The sequence below is a fragment of the Chelmon rostratus genome, chromosome 1 (genome assembly GCF_017976325.1).
Source record: "Chelmon rostratus isolate fCheRos1 chromosome 1, fCheRos1.pri, whole genome shotgun sequence".
NCBI classification, from domain to species: Eukaryota; Metazoa; Chordata; class Actinopteri; order Chaetodontiformes; family Chaetodontidae; genus Chelmon; species Chelmon rostratus.
Window position 1 is genome coordinate 3,975,037 of NC_055658.1, and position 20,384 is coordinate 3,995,420.

At 44.9% G+C, this 20,384-nt stretch overlaps 1 protein-coding gene across 4 annotated transcripts in view; it reads left to right on the forward strand.

Moving 5' to 3' along the window:
* The first annotated feature begins 986 nt into the window (after positions 1-986).
* The window catches only part of znf536 (zinc finger protein 536), a 218,457-nt gene continuing 199,059 nt past the window's right edge, over positions 987-20,384 (forward strand). For 3 of the 4 annotated variants that reach the window (XM_041945077.1, XM_041945246.1, XM_041945409.1), the window contains exon 1: positions 1,625-1,856. The gene's annotated coding sequence lies outside the window, so the exon portion shown is untranslated. Of the gene's footprint in view, positions 1,102-1,624; positions 1,857-20,384 lie in introns of those variants that run through there. The other variant, XM_041945162.1, reaches the window with a different exon arrangement.

Below are 20,384 nucleotides of genomic sequence, written 5' to 3' on the forward strand. Positions count from 1 at the left end.
GTGTGTGTGTATGTGCGTGCCCGCGTGCATGTGTGCGTTTGGAGGGGGGGGGGCGGTTGTTACGCACGGGGCTGCTATGAATATGACCCCGAGATATTCCATTGTGGGCCCATGTCCGGTTCTGAGGACATTTGATAGCATCTCAGTCAGTGGCATTAATGTGTCTCTCGGTTCGACATTTTGAATAATCGGGCTGTCTGCCGTCATCCTGCCACTAGCTGTCAGCAGCACCGTCTGTCTGTCCGTCTTATCACACTCCTCTCCTCATGCACTTACATTATAGAAAACAAGCTGTCCGTGCAAGAGAGCACTTGATACTTTTTATTATTACCAAACCGTTCCCATAATTACCCCATAATCATTATATAATCCTATAACAAAGCCTCTATTGAAGCCCTGTCTTTTCTCAACGCTGGGACACTGAATCTATAATTGCATTATTCAGTCTCTTCCACCCCCCTATAGAAGCATAATATATCAAAACCATCCCGCAAGGAAGGTTTTAGTTGCTAGAAACGCTTCGGCCTATGCGGGACGTCTCTTTGTCGTGTCTTTTTTACGCGTCGCAAAAAGTTGTGCCAACTTCAAGTTTAGAGCTCCTGTTGGAAATCTAAAAAAAAAAAAAAAAAGCAAAAAAAAAAAAAAAAAGCAAAAAACCCCCCCAAAAGTATTTGCTTGTTTTGCAGAGAGAGCGGGCGCTTTCAAAAATCTTCAGAGAGGTGTGTGGAAATGCATCCATTCACAAATTGGACTGGTCGCGTTATTGATATATCATATTTTCAAATAATTATGCTCATTCCCTATTGCGCTCCCAGGCAGTCAGAATAAATCGTCAATACATTGAGAAAAAAAGGCAAAAGCGAGTCCCCGAGGAGCGGTTTTGCGTTTGTATGCATGGGGATTGGCAACACAACGGGGCTTATTTACATTAAATACGCCACAAGGTTACAGTGCAGATAGATGAGCGTCATTTTTATCACTCATTACTTCTCTTAAGCGGTGACTGACGCTCAGGACGCACAAGAGGCAACACTCATTCATCCTGGAGTTTTTTTTAGGCGAAGAGAAGAGGAAAAAGACTCGAAACAGTTCACTTGAAAGGTAAGGAATTCTACTTTTTGGAGTAATTTTGTGACCTGGCTGTCTTTCGAGCGAGCCAGCGTTTAGCGCGCGGTGCCTCAGCGGCGAGGCTGGCTGTGTGTGAATGGTTATGTACAGGGGGGCAGATTTTTAAATAAAAGAGTGTTTGTGGGCAGTTCAAGGTCAGAAACAAACTAAGGTGGTTGGGAATCGGCTTTTTTCTCCTGCCACGGTACCAGGGGAAATGCAGCGATGAGAGGATTATTTCTTTAAACGAGGTTCTGTACACCGCTGGGCTCACCAGCTGATTTTTATCCCCGTCAACGACGAATACCGCTAGACCCCGGCTGTATCCAGCCAGTCGGCTCTGCTTTCTACAATGGAGTGCCTTTTTAACGGTACAATGCATTTCACCTACCAGATAGGGGGAGTCCAAGCTGAAAGATGAAGGGAATACGCTGATGCCTGGCGATCGGCATCAATGCAAACGTTTACCTTTAGCAGACAGCGGCAGAAAAGCGAGAAGAGAGACAAGTAATAAAGCCGTATTTTTCATTTGAAACTCAGGATGCGCGGCAGGGAGCAGTTGTAGGGACAGGATCGAGGAGTGGACAGTCTTTAACAGGTCCGAAGCGCACTTTTCAACACCCCCGTCATCCGACAAGAATATGATCCGGTCAAATCATATGGACATGCCTCATTATTCAATGAACACTATCTCTCACAACGCATCGTTTACGCGCAGGAGTTAGCCGGCGCTTCGCCAAATTTAAAAGGTAAGAAGAAGTGTGGAGCTTATAGTACACGAGTGGGGTTTTACTGGGGGCTTGGAGTGTATTACTCGCTGGGAAGTCAGTTTTGGGGAGGATTGGGGTTGTTTGTGCGGGTGCATCGCAGCGGGGGCCCCTGATGTCTCCCCAATCATGATTAGAAAATAACAGAGCAATTATCCGTAGCGAGTGACGATCGTAAAAAACGACGACAAAATAGCAGCTGGGACCAAGACACGGGCTGTGATGCTCGACACCTTGCAGCTCAACGCGAACATTAAAAAAAAAACTATTTGTATTCCGGCAGAAAATAAACGATAAGTTTGGTTTAGCGTTGCATGTTTTACTCTACGCTGCGTATGCGTAAAAGGCGTTCGGGAGCACGGCTTTGCAACATTGCGCATACAGATCAGCGACACTGTGTGACTTTCAGAAAAGTGCAGCCGTGTTCCCGTTAAAAGTGGACGTGGAAAACTTTCTACCGTGACCGGCACTTGTGCTGAAAGAGTGCGGGAAGGCGATGCAAGTTTACCGGCGCGTTTGCCATGTGTCAAAACTTGTGAGATGGAAGAAGAGCCGGTGAGACCTGCCATTTTGTGCAGTGATCGACCTCTTATGAATAAGCAGCCCCTGCACTATGCTTTGAGGAGACGTTACGGTGGCATTCAGACGAGGGGGGTAAATGTCATATGTGGAGACTAACGCACATATTAGCAGCGGGGAAAGTGACATTTTTGGGAGCCGATGTCACCTTTTGCGGGGGGAGAATGTGAGTTTTTTCTTTTGACGTGAGGGGGAGAAAGTTAGGGCGAGTCGGGAAAAGGCTACAGGAGGCTGATAGATATCCGTTACAGTGGAAATATAAAATGACGGAGCCCATGAGCCAATAATATTTTACCAGGGGGTGGAAGAGGTCGGGTGTGTGACTCGTCTTTGCTCTCGTGCTTTCAGGAGTTTCCGCGTTATCTTCTTTTAATTCACCGGATGGTGTTTATTTTGAGCATATCCGAAAGATCCAGCAGGTTGAGCGCGTTGCGTGCGCTAAAAATCTCTAACCGGTTGCCGAATTCCCACTCCGAGGGAAGCGGTGTCCGAATTTATGCGTATATGATGGAATAGTATTGAATTATCAGTAATATGTGTGTGACGGGGATGAAGCTTGTAATCCCATTTAAAGCCTCTGTCTCACCGTGCGTCTTGGGTGGGGAGGACCTTTTCTTGGAAGTCGAGTTGACCCTTGAGTGATCTGACCTGGGTTATCCAGCCACTTCCAACAGCTACCAGCACTGCACAATGGCTGAGAAGACACATGTCATCCTTCTTAAAATACTCAACAATGTCTATCACGCCGTTTCCCACTGTTTCTCTAACCTTCCCTAAAGTTGTCTTGAGCCAAAAAAAAAAATTGTTGCCTCTTCCTCAGATTCATTGTGCAAGGAAAAGGGATAAATAGATGTACTGTACGAGTTGAGATGCTGTCATTGTTTAATGGTATGCACAGGGCGGATATTATGTCTGAAATAGTGTCTGGGCGTAAACCCTTTTTGTCAGCTCCTTACATTCCCTTATTGGAGATGAAATGGCGAATGGATAACTGTCCCCGCTCCTCTGACAGTTCAGGCTGCCTCACAGACCTGTTTGCCCTTTATCGCACCTCTCTGCTGCTGCTACGAGCTGAAATGTTGTCATTCTTTTCGGGTGAAAATATTTGGGACGAGACGCTGTGTTTAAGAAAAGGCCTTGCTTTGCTGAGTGGCCTGTGAGACGAATTTATGCAGTGAATTTGATGTCAAGGCCTCAGTGATTTGTGTTAGGAATTTAGTTCATATTCATTCGGCCTACTTCAGATATTTTTGTATTAATCCACCAGTCAGGTTGGGTTTTAATATTATATACTACTCACTAATGAATTATCCAATTAATTATCAGTATTGTCATTAAAATAATTATTCTTATAAAATATGCAAGCATTATTTATCTTCACTTCATGGCAAGTCAAATAGATAAATTCATGATGTTTATGGATGGGGTGTTTTATTTTGGAGTCAGCGTGAGATTTATTGCAGCAAAAAAAAAAAAAAAAAGCCACACACATACAGCTCGAGTATTTTGACATTTTCCTGTGCTGCAACTTTCTGACCGACGGAGCTCAAAATCTGCTCCTGGGAGCCCGCCTGTAGCACTCGACGTTGATCTTGTATTAGTTGCTTTCCCACCTGTGCCCGAGTCAGCGTTGCTAAGGGGGCCGCGGGCCGTGACTGACTGTGGTGATACACATCTCTCAGCTGAAAACGAGGGAGAAGGGAGTGATGAGAGAGACGGGGGGGAGTGAGACAGACAGAGAGCATGGCATGCAAAGGATGGCATCAAATCAGTCCTCTTTTCACCAGGCTGTCAGTCAGTCAGTCAGCCACTCGGTTCACCGTGGAGTAGACCCACTCGACTGAAGCCGCCGCGTTGTCAGTCCGACACACTGCGAATTATTTGCCCGTTGACATGTACACAATCAGATTTTTTGAAGAAAGGAAGAGAAAAGCGGTATGAAAAATCACACACTTGTTTAACAAATACGCATAAAGAAGGCAGCGCATGAGCAGGCATCCCAGTGCCATCGCAAAAACACACAAACCCACAGTGAAGTGGTCGCACAAATTACATAATCAAGCAGCGCAGAAAAATATGTGTGTATAATCAATGGGACAACACATAATTCCAGTGATCCTGTACCATAGACAGTGATATATGTATCTGCAGCACAGTGCAGTGCACAGTCAGATAGGCAGCCTCACTGTGGCTAGTTGATCCCCCTCTCATGTAATTATAGGGGAGAGGGCTCCAGCTGTACAGGCTGCGAGGCCAGGGCTCCCAGTCCGCTGGGATCAGGGCGGTGGTGGGCAGGCCAGATCAGGCCAGCTCTGCTCATCAGCCAGCCATTAATTGATATGTGCAGTCATTGTGAAAGCAACCCCCCCCTCTGTTACCTACTGGGCAAAGGCTGAGGATACTGGCAGTGTCATTTCTTCATTTCCATTCCGGTTCTAATCTGCTCTCTCTTCTTCACACACGCGGGCAGGGCAAGGCGACGGCGTGCATGTATTCCACCGTGTCTGTCTGTGTGTGTGCGTGTCCCGCGGGGTTCGAGGAGGGTGTCGAAGGGGCTGTAACACGCAGGCGTTAGTCTGGGTTGAGCCTTGTAACACCATGACCTTGATCTCCAGAGTTCAAGCCAGAGAGGGGAAGATGTTGGCGAGCTGGGCTTTGCTGTTGCAGCATGAGGCTAATGTGACAAGCACACGCACACACACGCGCACACTCAATTGAAAGCACTGAATCAAGTGTGGAACATGAACTCAAGAAGAAATTGCCCTGACCACAAAACATAACATGCTAGATTACACACAACAGACGGGAATCTCAAACAATGAGTTTTTTATCACGTTCGTTTGAATTTCTGTCATTGAAAACGTTAGATTCGTTTTTTTTCCGCCGCTGCCAGCCCACAGGGTGTGATGCCGAAGTTTTATCAGGAACGGCAATTCTGAGTTATTCCACCTCAGTGATAAATGGAACGGAGAATGAATTACCTCAAAGTTTCATGAAGTTTGTGCCGCTGACCGCTGCTGGTTATCGGGCCTTTTCCGCGTCTCGTTTTTGGAAAATGAATTTGTAAAGCGATAAGTAGAATTTCTCCCCCCGTTACGTGAAGCGTTGATGTCCGAAAGCCTGTCATCATGTTCTAGTTATTTTTCATTCAACTTTGAATTTAACGCGTCGCTTTTGTTAGAAAGAAGGATCAAAGTGAAAACCGACTGCGAGGGAATGTAAAGAAAGTGCTGCACCTCTCACTCAGTAATTGAATGATACGAAAAGAAATGGGAAATATGGAAGACGCCATTAGCCAGGAATGAATATGCTATCAATTAAAATCTGGCTCTGTGAATGATCAGCTTTACTGAATCATTGTTTAAATGAGAGTTTATGTTCAGTTTCCTGCTCTGTGCGCGCTGTATTGTGCTGTCTGAATGCCTCATCCTTTACTTATAAGTTACAGTGTGTATTTTCCCAGTGTGTTCTTTGTCCTGAGCGCTTGATAAGGACTGGGGGTTGAAGGGTTGGAGGAACAGTGGGGTAGATGGGTTCGGGTGGTGGGGGGTAATCATGGACGTCATTTTGATCTAAGAATAAAGGGTGTAGGGCAGATGAGGTGCTGACAGATAGGCTTGACTCAGGCTCTTGAGTCCTTTCATGCCGGGGTGCCATCACAAGGAGCGTCTGCCTGTCTGGGCAGCCGGGGGGAGTTGGGGTGGGGGGTGAGGGCGGGTGAGGTCTGGATTGTAAGAGAGGGATGGAAGAAATCGAAATGTTCTCGGAGGGAGAGATGGGAATGGAAGCGGGCGCAAGGAGGATCTGCTTTTTCCAAAATCGCTTTCTCCATCAGCACCAGGCTTTGGTAACCAAGCCGGGGAACGTGTGTGCTCGCAGGTCAGCGCACGGGAGCTAGCGTTTGCAACAGTGCACATGGACCCACGTAGCGTGTGTGTGTATTTTCAGCGCTGCTTCTGCTGCTCAGTCTCGATTAAGTCAAGTGTCCAGGTGCTGCTCTGGCCTTGTGCCGTCTCCCTCGCTGTCTGTGAAATCAGTTGACGCTCACGTAGCGCCGACAAGGAAAAAATGTGAAACACCTTATCCTCACAACCCGTGATATTCCTCCTTTGTTCGCCCCGGCTTCCCTCGCTGAGCCCCCTTGGCATTAAGGCGTTATTGAGTTTGGCTTTAGTTTGGTATTTTTTCCTCAAAGTTCATTAGCATTTCGGATTTAAGGATGCGTCATGCGATGTCAGGACCGTTCTCTCTTTTGATGTGTCGAACGGCGCTGCGTTTTCAGCTGTGTCATTTCGGTAGACAACAGCTTAACACAAACGGGCAAGCACACATCAATCAGAGGTCCTGAAGCAGAGAATTGTTACTGCTTAACATTCAGTCACGCTCAGCTAAGACTGTGGTAAATACCTCCAGTGTTGATGAGATGGAAGGTTATATGTGTGTGAGGCAGGTTATGTCTATTATCCACTTCACATACCGTCACTGGCTGCATCGCATGTCGCGTCTGCTCTTTAGCTGGTCCACCACTCGGATGTGACCTCTGTAAACTTCCCAGACCTCTGCTAATGAGCACGCCAGAGTAGCACAAGATGGAGGGAGAGGAAAAGAGGGAGAAAAAGGAGGGTGTGAGGATGCTGGAGAGAACTCCTGCACCTTTAATTATGATCAAGAGGTTTTCACCAAAGGATGGAGGCGTTGCAGTTCTGTTGCGCTCGTAAATCTGGCCCCGGATGCCGTATATTGTGTCGAACGATTACTGTACACCATTATAGTGCATATTCAACTGCCTCTCCAGCACCTGATTTGCATAATTGGATCTTTAATGAAACTTGCCTTGTGGAACAAAAAATACAAAAAGTGAGATGAAAAAAGTGGTTTGGCGAGAGGGCCTGGGGGGTGGTGGGGGGGTGGTGGAGAAAATAACACGATGTAGATGAATGCCCCCTCAGATATTTATTGGACTTGCTTACAGTAGGTATAAGGAAGACGGAGAGATAAAAAAAATGATGGGGGGGGGGGGGCAGGGGGATGTGACCTGCTCTGGCCCAGGCGCTCGCACATCAGCGGCAGTGCTACAAATAGGATGAGAAGTGACTGTGAAAGCTGTACATTCCCCGCCAGGTCTCGCGGGTTAAGACTACAATGGCGGGATATTCTCTAGCCCGGGGGGGATTTCAGCTTCTCTTCTGTCGACACTCATTGCACCAACTTGTTACTCAGGGAAGATGGCTCTTTTGTGGAGGAGCCGATTCCGTGCTCGCCTGCTGGAATTCCTCCGTCACAAATATTTTGACAATGCCTAATCAGGAGCTGTCGTTTTTTTAGCCTCCACTTTTTTTTGTGTGTGTGTGTGTGTGTGTGTATGGGGGGGTGATGTGGGTTGCTTGGAGCTCTGCTGCAGTGACAGGATGGCACTTTTTCTTACATATGTATTTTTTATTTTTATGTGAATAAGCAATTTCTTGCGTTTCTAGTAATAATTTGTGTGATTCACAGTTATTCTATGTGCATGTGAATGTGTGAGTTTGCCTGAAAAGTTGCCATTCTCTCCCTTGTTTGTGGCTGTGGCAGAGCATCCCTCTAATTGCTTAATTAAATTCCAACGCGTCTTGTTTTCCCCTGCCTTCAGGAGGGGAAGGTTAAACTCCTCCTCGTGCCACTTTCACGCCAATGTGAGGCAGGTTATTCGTCCTGTCTCGCTGAAGGATCTGTTGCCTAAAAGTGACAGCGAGAGACACACCAAGAGACAAAAAACCTAAAAAAAAAACCCTTAAAAAAAATTAATCAACGCGTCATGAGAGAGACTTTTAGGTAGCGCTCTTGTTACTGCTGTGAGTGCCCCTCCATTCAAAAGTGGGACAGCCAGTTGTTAATCGGGTGCTAATGTTAAAAAATAAGCAAACGTTGATGGTGCGTTAAAGGGTTTGTGCGCACTTAGCTGCCTGCAAGCAGCGGTTTCGGTGTGTGTATGTGTGCTTCCACTCTACATCCGTGGGAGTGGATCATGTGTCAAAGCGGTTTACAGGTGGCCTGCAGGGCAGCCGCTCTACAGAGAGGTGGAGGAAAGGCAGGCAAGGTTCAAGTACCTCAGAGGCTCTAACGGCGCTGAACTGAGCAATCCCAGCATCTGAGAGGACCCTTCAAAGGCCTCCTTATTACACTACTCACTCCACCATTTCACTCTTCTTTCTGCTGTCTCTCTGCCGCAGCCTCTCCATCCCCTCTCATCTCTCATTTGTCCCAGCTTTTATTCCTTTCCCTCTCTTCTTTTTCCCCTCACTTCTCGTTTATACCATCTGCCACTCCATTCCCGGTTCTTTACCGTCGCTAGACTTGTTGCTGAAAATGACAGTAAGTTACCTGTTAGTTGTCACGTACCCCACCCTGCAAGCTGTGATTCATTTGTCAACTCTCTGAAATTGGCCTCAAAATCCCGAGAAGTGATCATGAATCCCAACAGTTGTCCTTTAACTGGAATTAAAGAGGGGGAAACGCTTCACAGGGAGAGACAGCTTTTCTGACATTTCCAGTAAGTGGATCCAACCTGATCAAATAATAAAAACAGGTCAAATTCGTGAGATTTGTATTTTTTTTTTTTAAACTTGCTCCCGTAACACTCCTCCAGCTGAAGGAGCTCACCTCCTCCTCGTGGTCAGAACGGTTGATTTTCCTCCAAGAGGCTATCGCCCAGTCAGGATGGTACTGAAGCAAATATAAACCCCACTTCAAGCAGGAAACTGGTACGTTCTGTCCTCACAATCATACCAGTGTCTCCATCTGCCACAAGAGAATTAACTCCAAGCAGGTTGGGATGATCAGTCAGCTTCACATAGCTCACATTTTTTATGACCGGACAGTTACGATGTCTTTTCTGGCCAGACAACGTGCTGCTCACCTATGTAAATGCATTTTTCCTTATTCTCATGGAGGCTCTGTGGAGAGTTTTAGTGTGCCGTGATGGTACGAGCACTTCTTTAAGACTTTTACACCTTTCATGTTCTGTTGTTTTAATCGACCAAATCTAAAAAAAAAAAAAAAATCCTTGCTCGATTTGACAATTGGCAGTCGGAAAACATTCTTATTAGCCTACAAAGCACCCCATCCGTGGAACGGTAGATCCAGAGAGAAAGGAGATAAATATACAGTAGGCAGAGCGATGACAGGACGGAGCGGGAGAAACGCTCGCAGAGAAAAGCAGCGAGCAGAAGGCTAGAAGGAGTGAGACAGAGAGGAGGGATGATGTACTTAACGGTATCTGTAGGCTTCCTTCTGAACAAGCTGCTGCCACAGATCCTGGGAGCCTGCGTTGATAAATTCGGTTTGATAAAAGTCACTGAAATGCCGGCCTGTCTGCACACCTCTATTAAGCGCTGGTACATTTGTCACAGCCAGTGGAAGTCAACCAAAGGGTTTTAATGTCACATCAGGCTGAATTAAAGACTCAATCGAAAGCCCTGAAAGGTTTAGGTTTTTATTTCAAGTGACAGAAGTGGTGGTACAGCTGTGGCTGGTGCTAAAGATTACTGGGCTCCAGTTGATCAAGGCAGTCATTTTACATTTCATATTTGGCTATTGGGAATTTTGTGATTATTTGTTGCTCATTTTAGCCTGGATGCTCATTTTGTATCTGATGACTTTGAGCGAGGGAGGGGGGGAGTATGTGTGTGTTTGGGGAGGGGGGTGGGGGTTGGGGTGGTTTGGGCTGAGCTCATCTCGAGCCTGGCATTATTTTTCTAATTCATGGTTTTTTAATCAAGAGAAATTAGATCTATGCTGCATTAATCATCAACCTTCCTTAATATAGCAAACTGAGGGAGCATTTAAAGAAGCCCGCATTTCAAAAACACACAACTTTCCCCCTGAGAAGCCCCTTAATACCACAGTACTGTTCTCCATTTATGCAAAAGTAAATAAGTAAACCCAAAAGGCAAATGAGCATTCCAGGCGTTTAAACACACAGCCTTCTGTAAACGCCTGGTGCAGCCACGACCACATCTCCGAGGCATAGCTGCCATGAGACGCAAGGCAAGGGTTGCTACTGTGCTTTTTTTTTTTTTTTTAAAGGTAAATATATGTCTTCTTGTTTATTCTTGCCCTAATTTGAGGAAAGGATATTCAAAAAACAAGTTCTTTTTTTATGCTTTTTATTTTCTGGAAGGCCATTAGTGGAAGACAGCAAAAGGCCTTAATATCAGAGAATGTTAGACAAGTGTAGGGACTGTACACAAATTACTGGGGTGGGGAGGGGGGCTGCGCATCTGATTGGTTTTAATAAAAACAAAAACAAGGAAGACCTTCCCCAGAGCTAAAAAAAAAATGGAAAACCTTGCCCCTCAATATCCCCAAACAATGTATTCATGACAAACATGTCAAAATGGTGGAAATACAGACACTCTATTTTTGAGTGAAGAGCTGCTAAATGAGCGCCTCTTACAGCCGCAGAATGAGTCAACTCGGAACAGGCTGCAGCTCTGTGGCTCCGTTCAACCTCAACTCGGATTCCAAATAATCATATTTGATGCTGAACTTGTGACGCCTCACTTCAACCATATTATAAGACAACTTTTAACTTCACTGCAGTTCTGCTTTCTGTTGGGATGCAGAAAGGAGCGATGGTGTGAAAAAATGAAACGCTCTTTTCTTTCAGGAAGCGCTCATTAACTCTAACGCGTTCTGCGTTCCGCAAAGCAGACGCATTCATGCTACAAGCTACGGCCCCTTACTGCTGTGCAGCTAAACCAACTGTCAGCTGCTGCTGAAACCGCTAATGATAAATGTGAACGTAATGAAATTCATCTAAAGTATTTGATCTTTCCTTCCCTTCATTGTTCCTCCTTCTTCTGTCCATGCACACGCGCACGCAGGAACACATTCACAAACAATCAGTCGATCCCACCTGGAGTTTTATTTAATTAGCTAAAATACACATTGCATGTACACGCGCATGCTTGTGTGTTGGTGTAAGTGCATTCGCTCGCCAAGAGCTGTCAGTCTTTCATGAACTACTTTAAAAAGTGTTGTTCAAGGTGGGAGCTAAATACTATTTATCTATTATTTATCTGCGTTATTACCGAGGTTGAATTTGAAAAGAGAGTTCTCCGACGTGGGAGAATTCCCCCGGCGCCTGCCTCTTTCCTTTAATACCTTTTTAAGTCATAAGATGCGCTCCCACCCCTGCTGAAAAAGAAACCTTTAACAGATCTCCCGCAATTTCCGACAGTTTTCTCAAATCGTCTTTTTTATTTTTATTTTCAAAGGGCCTACCTCATCATCTTCTCTCTCTCGCCAGCCCCCACCCCCTCCCCCTCATCTTCCTCTTCCTCTTTTGTTTTCATCCTTGTCTTGTTTTTTTTGTTTTTTTTAAAATTATTATTATTCTTGATCGTGAGCTGCAGTTGTTTTTGTCGGCTCAGAACTGCATTTTATCTCTTTTGTTGTGTCGTTCACTCCAATCGTTGTAATGGGGAAAGAGTTAAGTGGAAGTGCCCGGGCCCTTGTTCGGCTTGTCTGTCAGCTGCTTTGGTAAACAGGACTGTCAGATCTGCACAGAGAGAAAATGGGGGAATTTGCATCCGTGGTGTGGTTGATGACACTGATAGGCTCGAAGGGTCTGAGTGAGTTCGCCCGTTCACAGCGTGTGTCCCAAAAACTGGGGGGTCATTTTGAGAAGTTTTCTAACCTTCTGTCCCTCTCTGTCACCCATTAAAGAAAGAATAGAAAAGGACATGGAAGGCTTACAATTCATGTACGTCTGTCTGGACTGTGCAGTGAGTAATAGTAACTCAGTATTGTAACAGAGAGGTTTATTACAACCTGGATCTTCTTGGTCCTTTTAGTTATTAGAACCTTGTACACACCAAAGTAGTTGCTGGGATCTCGGAATGAGGTGACATTGTTAAAAAAAAGTCGGAGAAGAGACGAAACATGAGCCGTCAGACAACTGGACGGGTTTTAAACAAACGTGCTGAGCTGTACGTGGCACAGCGCGTCAGCCGCGCTGCCAAATCGTCTCAGTCACCAAACGACAAAAATCCCTCGTAGATCAAAAAGCACTCTCCCGGCGGATCACCTTTATAAAAAGCGACATCTGTAAAAATGTTGTCAGGACACCTCAAACCGCCAACAAAGTCAACTTACTACTGTTTTTATTCTAAATTTGCAGCCCTGCCAGAAACATGGCTGCAGGGATGGCTCTGTCAGTTGGCGGTCCAACACTTTGGTCTCGACTGAAATCTCTCAACAGCTATTGGTTGGATTGCCATGAAATTTTGGGAAGACATTCATGGTCCCCAGAGGGAGAAGGCTACTGACTACAGCCACTTTTCCGTCTGACTGTCGAGCAAATTAGAAGCGAACTTTTGAAATGTCGCAAAAAAAAAGAAAAAAATAGACTAATTTTATCAGTAGGTGGCGGTATAGGCTACTTTACGCATGGCTGTAACAAAAGAGGAGAAGAAATAGAGGTTGCCAACTGGAAACAAAACCAGTTGATTTTGCCAACCTCCAATAAACCTCCAAGAAGAAGAAGAAGAAGAAGAAGAAACAGTTGTTTTGGCCATCTACGAGAGGAAAAGTCTTCAGGATCTTTTTTCACAAGCTACAGTAAAGGAGCAAAATAGAAACAGCTGATCAGTCATGTGAGTGAAGTGTTCACCACGTTAGATCTTTGCAAAACTAAGGAAGTTTTGTCAAATTTTGTCGTTTCCATCAACCTTTTCTAATGTCAACTTCAAAAGACGCATTAGAATGAAAGCTTATGAAGATACCCTGATTTTCCTCCAGCACCACTGACATTTGACATTTTCAGCTTTTTGCGTGTTGAAAACTGTCGCAGGGATTGCAGCGAGGCCGTAGACTCTTGTTAAATCTTAAAGGTTCAATATGTGTAAAACTTCCCCAGAGCCCAGAAAAGTTCTTTTTTTTTCTTCTAAATACAAAGTCTTTAATTTTCAGCCAGAGTTAAGTTGTTGAAACGGATAAACAGGTCTATCACACGCAAACCACACAGATCATCAGCACAGTAACTGCTGCACTTATTGCCCCCTTCCTGTCCTGACGAGTGCCTCCACGCTTTACCCTCCCTGTGACCCCCCTCGGCCAAAACCGACTCTGTCACAGGAAGTCCTTCAACTCTGCGCTCATATCCTTGCAAACAGCCCTCATCCTGCCTACCCACCAACAGGACAATGTCATGGCAGAGCTGCTCCGTGCTCGCGATCAGAGAGGTTTGCTCCACAAATCTGATGTTGAGGTGGAGTTTATTTCTCTCTCTCTCTCCCTCGTAGCCACCGTCCCTCTGATTGCCGATCAGCCCCCGAGGGCTTTGAGGCGCTGTTGCTGGATCCCTGTGATTAGAGTAAATGGCCTCCCCTCTGCTCGCCGGAGATCAGGCTTGGTTTGCGGGGTGGGAGCGAGGTGGACTGAGGAGGGCGAGGTGAACAGCGCAGAAGAGGATGTGGATATTGATGGAGAGAAGGCAAAGAATTCAGAGAGAAAAAGTGGAGAGGTAAAATATCTTAAGTGCTGGTTCTACAGCTGGCCAGTGTGGAGGCCCATGGGTGACAGGGTCCTATAGGTGGGTGTACTTCAATGTTTGCATCCTATCAGATTTATGGTAAAAACTAGCTTCCGAATGAGGAAAAAAGACATCACTTCAGCCTCCTAGCAGTAATTGTAAGCAGGACATTTGGGATTTTTGTACCTCCACTGTCTGTCATGTAGTGTTACAAATGCTTTGGCCCACCTGAATCAAACATGCCAGCAAACACTAATGTCAAGGTACAAGATGCAGCTGCTTAGTGATGGATAGTGAAATTAATTGCAGCTGATAACTGGCTGCTATGATGGCAGTCATGTCTTCCTCTTAAACTAATGTGGCGTCATCATACTCAGAGGAGTTTTTTCAGACTTGGTCGGCCCAGGGGAGTGATGGTCTACATCAGTGGATGGATCTCCTCTCCAGGCAGTGTACTTAGCTCTCTGTGTGTTTTCTGATATGTGGCCTGTAATAAAATGGAAGTCCTCAGGTGCTGAATCCTCAACGTGTGTGCAGTTCGCTGTCTCTCAGAGTCTACTGTATGTACCAGTACCTGTCGTGTGTGTGTGTGTGTGTGTGTGTCAGTTACTGCTGGGAGGGGCATTTGATCCAGCCGTGGCTCGTGTTCGTGTGGAGCCCGGCGGAGAGCAGCGGAGGTCAGTCTCCTCCTCAACACCCCTTTTTCATCCAATTTCTGTGGCTGCGGGCGGCCGCTTGCCGTGCTTTTGTTGCCGGAGGTAATCTGTGAAGTGATCTTAATTATGGAGGTTCGGCCCGTTCCTCTCTTCCCCCCACCTCTTCCTCCTCTCTCTCTCTCTCTCCCTCTCTCGTCGTTCTTTCTCTCTGTCTTCCTCTCTGTACATGCTTTTAATCTAACAGCGTAGTTAGCTCGTAATGAGGGCGAAGGGAGCACGTGTGCTTCTGCTTACACATGCTGCGAGGCTTCGAGGAGGAGGATGAAGAGAGTGAGGAAGGATGGGAAGGGTGGAAAGACAAACGACTATACAGTTTCCATGACAGGTTTGTCAAGAAAATTATATGGCGGACCAGAAATCTGGAATTTATTTTGAATTCTGTCATACCCAAAACTGAGTGGTATGAACAGCAGGGTTTGACTTTACGTACCACCATGACAATAATAACAATATCAATATTTTTGGGTGATGCCTATAAGGATAGACATGCAGTGTCTATTTACAAATTCCACTGAAAATCTAATCAATCAATTTGACCTGTACAAGTGGACGTCTCAGGGTGGCCAAACCTCGTTCCAACGAATGTCTTTAAAGATCTGAAATAAAAACAGCACTTTTCAGTCAGTCTTGAAGATAAAATATCACAGAACAAACACCGACTACTGATGATAAAGTGTGGATCTACCTCCCTTTGTATTTATAATTATACACGGTTTGTTCTTTCATTTATAGCACTGACACTACGCGCTAACCCGTTAAATACAGAACAATGGAGCTTATTTGTAAAAAAATAAAAAAAGGAAATAAAGAAGTTTGTGTATTCCTTTGACAAGCAGTGAGAAAGGTTATGGAGGAGGGAGGAGGGGATGTTGAGGGACCTGGAGGGAGGCGTGGAACGGGTGGAGGGGGTGGAGGAGGCAAAGGGGAGCACTGGGGGGAGAGAGAGGGAGTTAGATGGGATCCATTACACATAAACAGCCTAGGCATTGATGAGATGATCCGATGAGGATTAGGCCGACAATCCTGATGGACACTGAAAAGGTGACCACACGAGGAGAGGGGCGTGTGTGTGTGTGTCTATATGCACATGTGGAAATGTGTGTGTGTGTGTGTGTGTAACTGGCTTGGATTACAATAGAATATGCCGTCTGTCCTCATAATGATACCCCCACCCCGGCACCCACCCTCATTCTCCTCCTTCCAACCCTGTCGCTGCACTTTAAGGTCGCGCTGGGAGCCATTTCCAGGTCACAGCAAGGCCAAAGGGCAGCAGCCGGGGCATGAATGCCAATCAAGTCAAAGCCACATCGCTGTTCTTCATGTGTGAAATGTGTTATGATGTCACTTCGCTGGTTTCACTTCATTCCTTCCTTCTTAATTTGTGCAGAGGACCTGACAGGTTGTACTGGAATGTGAGGATAGAACAACAGGCTTATTTCCCAAAGAACAGCTAAAACAAACACTGATACAATCAAATGAAGTGCCAAGGAGTTTGATGATCAATAGTTGAGGTATTTATCAAGTAAAAATGACATGAGTTTAGTTTCTTAAATAGAATATATTGCTTTTCTCTGTTTTAAATAATTGGATATTGAGTGTATTTGGGTTTGGGACTGTTGGTTGAAAAGAATCAGACAATTTGAAGACATCATGTTTGGCCCTGGGAAGCTTTTTGGGCCGTTCTTCACTTTTTATACAATAACTGTTAGATAGACGAACAATTAACTTGATTTATCAGAAAAAAAAAGACAAAGAAAAAATACAATAAACAATATTGTCATTAATCACTAATGAAATCATTTAGAGCTCAAACAACGAGCTGATTAATCGATTTGTTGATTGTCAGAAAAGCCATTTGATACAAATCTGATGATTTATGGTTTAAGTCATTTTTGAAACAAAAATGGCAAAAAGTCACTGATTCCAGTGTCTCAGATGTAATTAGTTACTTGTCTTCTCAGTGTGTCTTGATACCAAACTATAACGTTGGGTACTGGAGACCAAGAAAAAAACAAGCAGTGTGAATATGCCGACTTGGATTGTGGAAACTTGTGATGGGCATTTTTTTGTGATCAAATAAGTTAGGATCTGTGCATGAGTGTGTGTTTGTGAATCCTATAAGAATCATATGCAGGATTATTTCATACAGAGTGGTCATGCAAACGGAGGTGGAGAACTCCTCGTGTGGAGCCTGAGGGTAGACGGACTTGTCTCTGTCTGCAAGGTAGTTTGTGAGTTGTATGCACCAGTGTGTGTTTGTGTGTGTTACAGTGAGGCTGCTAATTCCTTCAGGGTCAAGGGGAGGGGCCCGGGTTAAATGGTGTGACAGGGGAGGTCAACAGTGATTAGCTGCCATCTGAACTAATGGCTGGATGCTGAAGAGGAGAAGAGACAGAATGAAGAAGAGAGGGGTACTTGCATTCGGGTTACCGCTTTGTTGAAATCACGCGTGTGTGTGTGTGTGTGTGTCATTGTTTGTACTCGTTTGTACTCACCCCCCTCTATCCCCTCCTTTCCTCATGTCCTTATATTATTAAAGGTTGCCTCCGTGCTTAAGTAAGGCAAAGCAGATGGCCCTTTTCATAAATCATGCTTATAAGATGATTATAGGCGTCGCCGCCCACCATTCTCCCCTTCACTTATGGTATAGTAGTGCTTACAGTTTTCCTCGAGGCCTGTTAATCTGGCTGTATTTTTAAAAACACAAAGCCAGCGCTAAAGCTAAACTCTGATTATTTCGCCGACCAGGGTAAAGGAGACGCCACAGTTTGGACCCTGACAGTGGCGAAAAGCCCACGAAGGTGACACGTCGAGTAAAGAAAAATGCAGCGATGAGATTCTCTGCCCTGTCAGTGCTGCCTCCTCTCTCTCCCCTCCAGACTCTCAGCGTTACCCCCCACTTGTTATGTTCCTGAGCTTGGCGCGAAGTTACTCAGAACAGGATGTTAAATATATAGCACAGGCAGAGAGGAGAGGGAGAGAGATGGAAAGGGAGTAAAAGGAGGGGTGTGTGTGCATGTGTGTGTTGGATTATGTCTGTGCCGTTGCACTATTCCTTGATGTATGCACCATGTCAGGCAGTCATTGTCTCCTGGGTAAAGAATGATAGTTCAAATACCTAGCATCTCTCCCCTGGTGCTCCAAATGCTCGCCTTTGAAGTTTTTATAATCCATCTGTCATCTGCGAGCAGGGAGGGCACATGTTCTGTACCACTCAATTACCAAATTCTCTTTTTGCCAGCTACAATGAGACAGGAAGCAAATAATATGGGCGACCCTGAAAAAAGAGGGGGGGGGGGGGGGTTATAGAAAGAGAGAAAGAGAAAGAGGGAGTTTTGCTTGAAATCCTGCGTTCCTGGCTTTCTCACGCACTTGATTGTGTCCCCTCGCTGCCTCTCATAACAGGAGAACAAAGCCTGTTTGTTGTGGGTGGAATGCCTAAAATGTTTCCTACTGTTACAATTATGAAGAATTTGATTGAATGTGTATTGTTTCAAGGGCCTGGTGATTTTGATCATTTTTAAAAGTGCCTTAGATTGTTATTCTGCTTCCCTACTAGCAATAATAACCTACTAGCAATAGTCACCTAATCAAATTCCATTTGATATAAACACTTAATTTGTTATAAGGGCTGGTTGATGTTGTGAATGGCTAGTGTGAGGGAAAATGTGTGTTTTGATTATACATTATTCATTACCGACACTTAAAGATGCATTCTGATAGGCTTTTTGTCAGCGGCTGGATGGAGAATCTAATGAAGTTTGCTGCAGTTCTTGGTGTAAAAATCGTCTTTAATTGGTGAACGCTTTGTTGTGCGTCACTTTAAAGCTGCACTGAGGCGACCAGAAAAACTTCAGATAACCGTCTGAAAAATAACAACAGCAGCAGTCGCAAATTATGGCTCTGAAACATATTTCATTTACATACGCCACAGGCCCCTTTTAAGGCGTCTACCTTTTAATTCTTTTTCATATTTAACACTCAATACAAAACAATAAAAGCCTCAGATCTCTGTGTCTGTACTCTCGTTTACATTGAAAATCCCCCCACCCCATCCAAAAGCATCCTCACTGGGAAGAAGATGAAAAGATTGTTTTGAGAAACTCGAAAAGAAATTTGACATTCTTTGGTTGCTTCTGAAACTTCCAATATTCTGCCGTAATTGTTTCATACACGTTATATATCTTCATTTGGGGGGAATGGGGGAGATGAAGAACACGTCGGCTTCTTTCTTCCTGAATAAAAGGCAGCAGAACCCATCTGGTTGGGTGAAACGCGGCTGGCCCTCTCGCGCTCATCGCTGAAATAATACTCCCTCTAATGACTCCCACATATTCTGAAATCTCCCTTTTGAAATTGGTCTTGGCAGATTATTTGCAGGTACTTGAGTTGCATCTGTTTGCAATTTTGCAAATGTGGAAGACTTTAATGCTGGGCAGGGGCGGGTAGCAGAGAAAAGTCTATTTTAATCCCCGGGATAACACCGGCTGCCAGTGTGAACGGGCCTGGGTAGCGGCCTGCACCTTCACCCAAATTTTGACTCGTCTTTACCCAGGTGACAATGCGTTTGTCTTCACTGCTGCTGCAGCCATAAATTGTAGCCGTCCATACACGGGACCAAGACTGGTTTCACTATGAGCCTCTTTGGCGGTTTACAGGTTAGTGTGACAGCAGGTGGTCATGCTGCGCTCTAAGAACAGACAAATATTCAGGTAGAAGTGGAAGTGCATTGGATCAAGTCAAAACAGGTGTAACCAGTGATGGAAAGTAACTAAGTACTTTATTTAAGTACAAATTTGAGCAATCTTCACCTCTAGTCCACAACATTAGAGAGGGGAATTTTTTACTCCACCACATTTATTTGACAGCTGTTGTCTGTTTAGATCTCCAAATTTGGTGATTTTGAGTTTTTCAGAAAAATTAAAGGATTGAGTGTTCCTTCATGGGTTGATTGAAATTTCTCCTACTTCTTTACGTGAATAAACCATTTAAAAACCCCTTCGACGATTTGAGAAATCCTTTCACACGTGGCTGAAACAGGCCTGCACTTCCATGCCTTGTGAAAAGTTGCCATTTTGGAGATACGTGGTTTTCATGGGTTAGTTATGAATTAAGGGTTTCACATGAAAAAATATGATCAGTTTATAAGATGAAACTACCGACAGTATATTGTTCAAATTCGCTCCCCCTTGACCATCTGCAACAATGAAGTGCTGCTTGCACATGAATCCATGCAATGTAAGAATAAAATGTTTGACAGTCGCAGGGTCATTTTTCTGCTTCAAGTACTTTTAATACTTGAAATTTCCAATGCAGGACTTTTACTGGAAACAGAGTATTTTTACATTGTGGTGTTCCCACTTTTACTTAAGAAAATGATGCAAATATACTTCCTCCACCGGTGCAGGCTAGTCTGCTGCATTGTATGTAGTCATAGAACGTTCATATCACAGATAATGTGGCTCAGACGCTCAAGAGTTTGTCAGGTATTTGTATTGTTCAGCATAAAGTGCAGTGATCAGCGAAGCTAAACCAAAGCTGAAATGATTGTGACTTCAGTCCTTATTATTTCTACCATGTGGTGAGCAGCTGACCAGCTTAAGCCTCCCCCGTTTTTTCACCCCCCTCTCCCTCCCTCCCCCTTTTAAAACTGTAATAAGGTGCCCTATTGTCCTATGGCAGGGTGTACTGGGGCCACGG